General features: G+C 44.6%; 1 non-coding gene and 1 pseudogene across 1 annotated transcript; both read left to right on the top strand.

The window, feature by feature from the left end:
- Positions 1-6,048: 6,048 nt before the first annotated feature.
- TRNAS-AGA (transfer RNA serine (anticodon AGA)) lies at positions 6,049-6,121 on the top strand. The gene has a single exon. It is a non-coding gene; the product is annotated as a tRNA-Ser (tRNA).
- Positions 6,122-6,189: 68 nt separating this feature from the next.
- LOC107033686 (dihydrofolate reductase pseudogene) lies at positions 6,190-6,753 on the top strand (annotated as a pseudogene).
- Positions 6,754-7,308: the final 555 nt, after the last annotated feature.

The raw sequence follows: 7,308 nt of genomic DNA, 5'->3' as shown, positions 1-7,308 counted from the left end.
ATGAACAGAGCCCCCTGCTGGTCTGAGTGGCATGTAGTGTGAGCAGGAAATGAATGCGGTGGCTAACTCGTTACTTCGGCACAACTGCACCTGTTCCTAACTGATACTATTGGCCTGGCTCCGGAGGGCTTATACCTGGGGGGGCCAGGGGACAGGCCTGCGTATGCATGTGGTCAGCTAGATCCTCTATTATTCTTTCTCCAGATCTCAGCATCACAGGCTGTAGTTCAGTTCACTGGAATCCTAGCTCTGCCGTGTACTAATTCTGAGACTTTGAGCAGTTTCGTAAACCCTTTGAACCTAAAATTATCCATCTGTAAATTGAGAATAATAAAAATAATAGTACCTACCTCACAGGACTTTTGTGTTTCCTGAGTAAATAAACACTGGATCTTCCCGATCTCTAATTATGACACTTGGGCCGCCTGTTCCCAGTCACAGAGTACTTGTTTAAAATGACATCCCTCACCCTTACCCCAGATCTACTGACTCTCTGCAGATGGGACCCAGAAGACTGTGCTTTTAGAAGGGACTCCAAGTAGAGTTTTTCATGCTGGAGTTTAAGAACCACTGTCTTTGTATAAAATATATAAACAACAAGGACCAACCATATAGCACAGGGAAGCATATTCAATTTCTTGTAATAAGCTATAATGGAAAAGAAGCTGAAAATATGTGTGTGTGTGTGTGTGTGTGTGTGTATGTGTGTGTGTGTATACATATATATATATATATGTCTTTTTGCTGTACACCTGAAACTAACATTGTAAATCAACTACATTTCAAGAAAAAATAAAATAAAATAAAGTAAAATTAAGTTAAAAAAAAGAACCACTGTCCTTAAGGCTTTGATGGACAGCCAAAACCTCTGCACGGAGAAAGGATCATTGCATGGAGGGTGGCTTGGTCTGAGGCCAAGAATCTTCAGCCTGCCCCTGACCAGGTGCCTCGGATAAAAGCCAAAGGCTTAAAAGCTCTGTATGACTTAGAGATCAGGTAACCTCACTTGGAGCCAGCTCCGTTTGTACAACTCCAGCATTAGTGAGCCCTCTGCAGCCAGCCTGGATGTGCTGCTGAGCTTTTTATGAGGTGTTCTTCTCTGATGGAGAGCCTCCAGCCACGTACCTCTTTCCTTCCTTGCCCACCCCTAACCTGGCTTACCTCTTGAGGATGTGGTACCAGTCCCTTGTCCTGAAGGACAAGGCTGATTCTTAAGAGAACAGAGACTCTGTAAGATTGAGGCCGGGGAGATGGCTGCAAAACTAGACCCCAGGAAGTAGCCTTCTGAGTGTCTAGAGCTACCCAAAGGCCACAGAGGAGAAAGATGCTTCAAGCTACCTGATGACTGCCCAACAGGCCCCGCTGCTCTCCTTACCGGCAGCTTCCTCCCAACATATGCCACTGCCATCTGGCTCTTCTGAAGCACTGCTCCAAATCACACATGTGCTCAAGAATACACATGTGGCTCCCTATGGCTTCCTGCCTTTGGAATCAGGTCTTAGCCTTTTGCTTGGGCAATCAGACTCCTCCAAGTCATAATGCAACTTGTCTTGCCAATCCCTTTCCCACTACTTTCCCAACCTACTAAGTTCTCTCTCCCCTCCCTTGCCCTTATGACTTACCTGGGAGGGCAGTTCAGGCAGGTGCTGCTGGTACTCCACCCAGACCCCCTTGTCCAGGCTGGTGCACCAGCCCCGGATACAAGGTCCAAAAGACTGGCCCTCTTGCCTCAAGGGAAGCCAAGTCTGTGGCGCCATCCACACTCCAGAGCCCAGCATGGGACCAGGCTGAGGTGATACTTCGGCAGAAGCTCATCTTTGCGTGGCCTCTTCCCATCTCCTGTCCTGTTTTCCTTACTTTCTTGCAGACTTTTTCTCTGGAGAGAACTCCCTCATAAATCACTCCCCCTAGAAACTCCTCCTCGGGCTTTGCATCTAGGAAGCCTCATCTAAGTCTCCTTGGTCATCTGGGAAGTTAACCTAAGGTTAACTAAGGCAATGGTCGCCTCCAACTCCACCTCCAGGCGAGCTATCCCAGAGGTCACAGAACAGAAAGGCTTACGGGCCAAATTAAGATGCTTGAATCACACAATTCATTTAATCAATTTAAAACACGGTGAAAAGCAATGGCAAACTTACAGGACAGGCAAACACACTCAGGATAAATGCAACAGGTAAAAGGACCTCCCATCTAAATCCTGGATCACACAACATTCACACATCTCCTTCTCTCTGCCATGGCGGCCTTCCCTCCTAATGTGCTGATAAAGGGCTCAGAGGGGAGGGCAACTGAGGGGACCAGCTGGAAGATGGTGTCAATGCACAAATTGCCTCTGTGGGGAAGATTCACGGGCAGGTACACCTGGTCACCCTGTGGGACTCCAGTTCATCTGCTGAGCAGTTATGGATTTTATCTATGTTTCTGGGACATAGTGATTGTCACCATTGGAGCGCCATCTCAGGAGAAGACGTGATCTCTGCCTTGTAAATATTTAAGGTTTCCTTGATCTATTCTTTCCTCTGCCAATAAGCAACTCTCTCAATTTTTTCATCATTTTATCTATGTTCAACACACAGACATTCTGTTTATTCTGTGTCCAAGATATCTCATAAGCTACTTCCTTCTGTACATAACTTCTCTCATTTTCTATGGCACAATTAAATATTCTTAAATTACACAACAAACACAAAAAAGTTCCCTTTTCTAGAATGACCATCTCCTACCCATTAGCCCCCAGAGATCTTTGTGTCACCTCTAATGTAAAACCACATGCTTCAGTAAAAGAACAAGGATTCAACTCAGGATTTGAGCACTGGTTTGTCTGTTTCTAAATCTGATGCGTACATCACTGTGTCATACAACATGTTATCTGGCAGCGTGGCTTATCTCTCCTGCAAAAGCCTGTCTTTCTTATCTCTGTATTTCACCCCATCTCTCTCTCTCTCTCTATCTCTCCCTCTCTTCCTCTCAGTCGTTCCCCCTCCCTCTCACATGCACAGACACAGTGCTTGCCCATGATGGACCTTCAAATGTTGCTTGTGGGGTTCAACTGAATCTATTAACATTTAAGAAAGAGCACAGCCAGCCTGCTCTCTTGCATTACCACCACTTGACTTAAAAAGCGAGAGGACAGAAGCAAGCTTCCTCCTCCAGCAAAGCTCTGAACAGAGCATGTGCTAAATCCTGGTTTTTACTTTCCAGATTCAGACTGTGAACACCAGGGTCCTGATGTCTCTCCAGACTAGAGAAAGCAAAATCCCGCACCACTGAGACTATAAAACCGGGAGCCTCTGTCCTTTTCCAATTGGTCCACCCATCACAGCGCCAAAGCTGAGCTTTTATACGTGAAAAGTGCTTGCCAAATTCTCAGAATAAGCGTGGCAGAAAACTGAATGACAAGGTAAGAGTGTAACCTTGTACTGTGCTCTTAATAGTGGCGAGTTGAGGGTGATACAGTCCATTAAGAAATAAAAATCTTAGAGTCGGCCAGTCAAGCTCATACACAGAGCTTTAGTTTAGGTTCATATCAGCAATCTCAACCCACACAGAAGTTGCCGGAGACAAGGATTTGAGAAGGACCCCTTATTCTACTGAACAACTCCTCCAGCTTCTGAATAAAAGGTCCAGGGTCCCTATTCCAGCTGTTCTTCGCTACACCTCATATTTGGTCAGCCTCTCCCAGGTAGTAGCCACAACTCTCCCCTTCACACCCTTTCTCTTGTTTTCTCTCTCACTTAGGATGCTTTTGGGTGATGAGGATGGCAGCTAACATTTATTGAGTCAGAGGTTGGGTTCCAGGAAGCAACCTGTGAAACACATGCAGGATGCGCTGTTCAGATCAACACCCGCAGAAGGGAAGGGAGAAGAAGCAGGACTGGACCGAGGGAGAAGTGGAGCTGAGATGGAAGCCCAGCAAAGGCCTCCATCAACTCATGAGAGTTCTAGAACTGGGGTGGCCTTGCAGAGTTGAGGCAAGGGGTCCAGGTCTTTCTAGCTCCACATAGATCAGTCTTTGGATGCAGACTGCTCCCAGAAAGAGGCCATGGCCTTGGGCAACACGGTCATCTTCAACAGGGGCAACCCTTGAAAAGTGCTGGCCATTGAGCATCGCTAGTGGCTGGAGAAATAAATCTATCTCCAAAGCGTGATCCAGGTGGCAAGTCACAGCTCCCACAGTAAGCACTTGCTACCTGCCAAGTCTCATCCTACACCCTTCATGTTATCTCGTGCAATCCTCACAACAATCTTATGGGGTAGAGACTAGAATTATCTCCTATTGCATGTGGAAACTGATGCACAGAGAGGTTAAGTAACTTACCTAATGTCACACAGCCAGGGAGTGGTGGAACCAGGATTTAAACCCAGGCAGTCTGACTCTGATGATCCTCTGCCCACAGCTCCTCCCATACTAGTAAAAGAAAAGCCACCAGAAACTGGATAGGGATTTTTCCCAAGCATGTAGAACAGTGTCTAGCAAATAACAAGCAGGCAAAGTGTTTTGAATGAATGAATGATTTCACAAAGGGAAAAATTCAGTGCTGTGGGTTCAAGAGCAACTGGAATTCTGGCTCCACTTCTCTGTTCTCTGTCCCCTTCCATGTGTTGGCTTTGTCCTCTGGATGGCTTCCATCAAGGTCACAAGATGGACTTACAGCTACCTGTCTACACCAGGAGAGGAGAGAATTTCACTTTCATAACCACCCAAAGACTCAAGCATCACACTTCACATTTCAATCTGAAGCAGTCACTGAGGCAAAAGGATTGATATTATCCTGCTTGGCTTAGAACAGTAAGGAGCTCCCTTGACATTCCATCCAAAAACAGGAGGAGAATCTGGGTGCTGTTTGGAAGTGAGGAGAAGAGGAGTGGATACTGAGTAGGCAACAAGTGAGCACCCACTAAACTCTATCCTGGGGGCCTCCAAGCCCATGAACCCCTTTGCTCCCTCCTCAAGGCCTAGCTTCACCTTTTCCTTATCTTCTCCCTCAATGTCCATCATCCACCTCCATTCCGCTGCTCCGAGTTTAGGGAAATGGCTCACCCTCAGATCCTGTGGGAGAAGGAGAACAAGAAGAAAGCAGCCCCACTGGGAGTGGAGTCTGGGCTTGGGATGGAGTATGTATAAAATAATAAGATTTTTTCTGCAATTAGATTAACCTCTTTGCAGAGCCTCAGATAATGCTTGATGGCCACACTATCTAAAATATGCCTCCCCTTCCACTGCAGTCTCTCTCCTCTTTCCCTGCTTTATTTTCTCCATAGCCTCATGTCTATCTGGACTTGCACTGTTTTTATGTTTATTATTTGTTTGATGTCTCCTTTCTCCACTGGAATAGATGCTCCACAAAAAACAAACAAACAAACAAACAAAACGACTTTCTCCCATTCATCACTGAGTTTTTGACACATAAAACAGTGACTGCCACCTAACTGGTGCTTAATAACATTTGTTAATGGGATGGATGGATGGATGGAAGGATGGAAGGATAGATGGATGGAAGGATAACCATCTCCTTTGTGTTGCTATAGTAACAGGCTCAGTCTCCTCCTCCAACTCGAGTGGCATTACCAAAGATTTCCTTGTGCTACCCACAACTTCAAAGTGACAGGCCCCCAGAAGGCAACTGGAGAAAGACAACAGGGGAAATGCCATCTTATCTCAAAGAAATCACAGACTGTCCTCATGCCCCAGAGGATATCTGATCCATAGATACTGGTCACATGTATGTGGTCCCACGTTTTAGAAAGAACAAATCAGTGAAATCATTTTGTCTATACACATTACAGACATGTGAAATGTAAGATTTTTTCAGCAATATTTTCAATTCTTAATAACTATTAGATTGATAGAAATCACACATACACTACAAAGCCAGCAATGGCCAGCTCACTTCAGCTAACGTTTAATGAGGAGGGGAGATTCTCTTAGCCACACATGTTCATGTTGTCCACAGGATCTCCATCTACAGAATGAGGAGACTAATTCTATCAGTCCTCACATGGCGGTCTGGGAGCACCAATTAAGAAAGAATAAGAGTGCTTCCAGGGGGAGGGTATAGCTCAGTTGTAGAGCACATGCTTAGAATGCATGAAGTCCTGGGTTCAATCCCCAGTACCTCCATCAAAAAACTAACTAAATAAATAAACCTGATTACCTCCTCCCTGCAAAGAGTGCTTCCTACCACTGTCATGGTTCGTCCGCTCGACTGCATCATCGCTGTGTCCCAGAACATGGATATGGGCAAGAACGGGGACCTGCCCTGGCCCCCGGTCAGGAATGAATTCAAGTACTTCCAAAGAATGACCACAGCCTCTTTAGTAGAAGGTAAGCAGAGTTTGGTGATTATGGGTAGGAAGACCTGGTTCTCCACTCAAGAGAAGAACTGACCTTTAAAGGACAGAATTAATTTAGTTCTAAGTAGAGAACTCAGGGAACTTCCACAGGAGCTCATTTTTTTGACAAAAGTCTGGATGATGCCTTAAAACTTATTGAGCAACCAGAAATAACAAATTAAGCAGTTATGTTTTGGATAGTGGGAGGTAGCTCTGTTTAAGGAAGCCGTGGACAAGCCAGGCCATCTTAGATTATCCTGCAGGACAAGGATCATGCAGGAATTTGAGAGTGGCATATTTTTTCTAGAAACTGATTTGGAAAAATACAAACTTCTTCCAGAATAGCCAGGTGTTCCCTCTGATGTCCAGGAGAAAAAAGGCATTAGGTACAAATTTGAAGTATATGAAAAGAACAATTAATGTGAAAGTGTTTTCTGATCTATTTCAAGTGCCCCCGCAGTTATGTATTTTTTCTTGTAAAGAATTTTGTTGACTTTAGATCCATGGATAATTATTTCTAAGCAATGTGCTTTTATTCCTCATTTATCTTTTTTTTTTTGATTGAAGTACAGTCAATTATAATGTGTCAGTTTCTGGTGAACAGCACAGTGTCCTAGTCATGCATATACATACATGTATTTATTTTCAATTTTTTTTTATTAAAGGTTATTACAAGATTTTTTTAAAAAAAAGAAAGAATAAGAGATCACAGAATTTGAAGCCAATCTCCCTGGGTTCAAATCTTAGCTTCACCTCTTACTGTCTGGGGGGTCTAGGGCAAGTTGATTGATCTTTCTGTGCCTCATATCTCATGCATAAAATAAGAATACTATTACCAGTTACTACTATTACTGCTGTGAAGATGAATGAGTTATTACACGTATAGCACTGAGAGGAGTGGCTGGCTCACAGTAAGCACCAAGTACATGTTGGCTATTGGAGTGTCTGGTCCTCAGTGTTGAAAAAATCAGTCAT

Source organism: Vicugna pacos, chromosome 6, assembly GCF_048564905.1.
Source record: "Vicugna pacos chromosome 6, VicPac4, whole genome shotgun sequence".
Taxonomy (NCBI): Eukaryota; Metazoa; Chordata; class Mammalia; order Artiodactyla; family Camelidae; genus Vicugna; species Vicugna pacos.
The sequence above is the reverse complement of the archived record's forward strand: the minus strand, read 5'-3'. Positions and strand labels throughout refer to the sequence as shown.